The sequence below is a fragment of the Cicer arietinum genome, chromosome 4 (assembly GCF_000331145.2).
Source record: "Cicer arietinum cultivar CDC Frontier isolate Library 1 chromosome 4, Cicar.CDCFrontier_v2.0, whole genome shotgun sequence".
In the NCBI taxonomy this organism is placed as follows: domain Eukaryota; kingdom Viridiplantae; phylum Streptophyta; class Magnoliopsida; order Fabales; family Fabaceae; genus Cicer; species Cicer arietinum.
Window position 1 is genome coordinate 21,233,821 of NC_021163.2, and position 822 is coordinate 21,234,642.

Below are 822 nucleotides of genomic sequence, written 5' to 3' on the forward strand. Positions count from 1 at the left end.
CAGAGATTGAAATAACTAATAAATCAAATCTATAATCAAGAGCATGTACAAGATGAAAAATGAAATCTCATTCAAAAGAGTTGAGCATGATAGAATGAGAAAACATCTATAAAGAAGAAACCAAAGTAGGAAAAGAGAAGACGTGGCTTCTAATATTCAACTCAGACTGAAAAAGTTTAGGTTGCATCAATAAAAGTGTAAATTAGATGTTTTTTCAATTTTAAGCCAATATAAATAGATCAAATCTCTGTCTTGTTATTTATTTTGAGCTAGCCGCCACTAGTTATATATATAAAAACACTATTAAATTGTTTAAAAGAAAATTCGGTTTGTTGGTAATATATAATCGATACAAATTTCAAAACCAAAATAAAAAGAGATTTCAAAATGAAATAGATAATGGGAAAATGCAATAGGGTTGGGCTTCTGAGGAGATTGCAATGATATTTGGAGTTGCATGACATGGTTGGAATTTAAAGCGGCAAAAAGAAAGCTACATAATGAATCAGGGAAAAAAGAAAGCTACATAATGAATCAGATCACTGTCTATAAACTATATAGTTATTATCATATTTATTTGTACTAAGAGTGGATCATATAGTATAACAAATAAAATTAATCTGGCACATTACAATAAATTATATGTGGTTGGATTCACTCGATGAGAGAATGCTGACAATGTTAATTTCAACTCTCTTTACATATCCACTCATCCTAGTCATTTGTTTCATTAGCCTCCCAAACTTCTCAAATGAAAATGTACAAACATTCCTATATTATTTATTTCTAGCACAATATATATCATATCTTTCCTTCATGAAG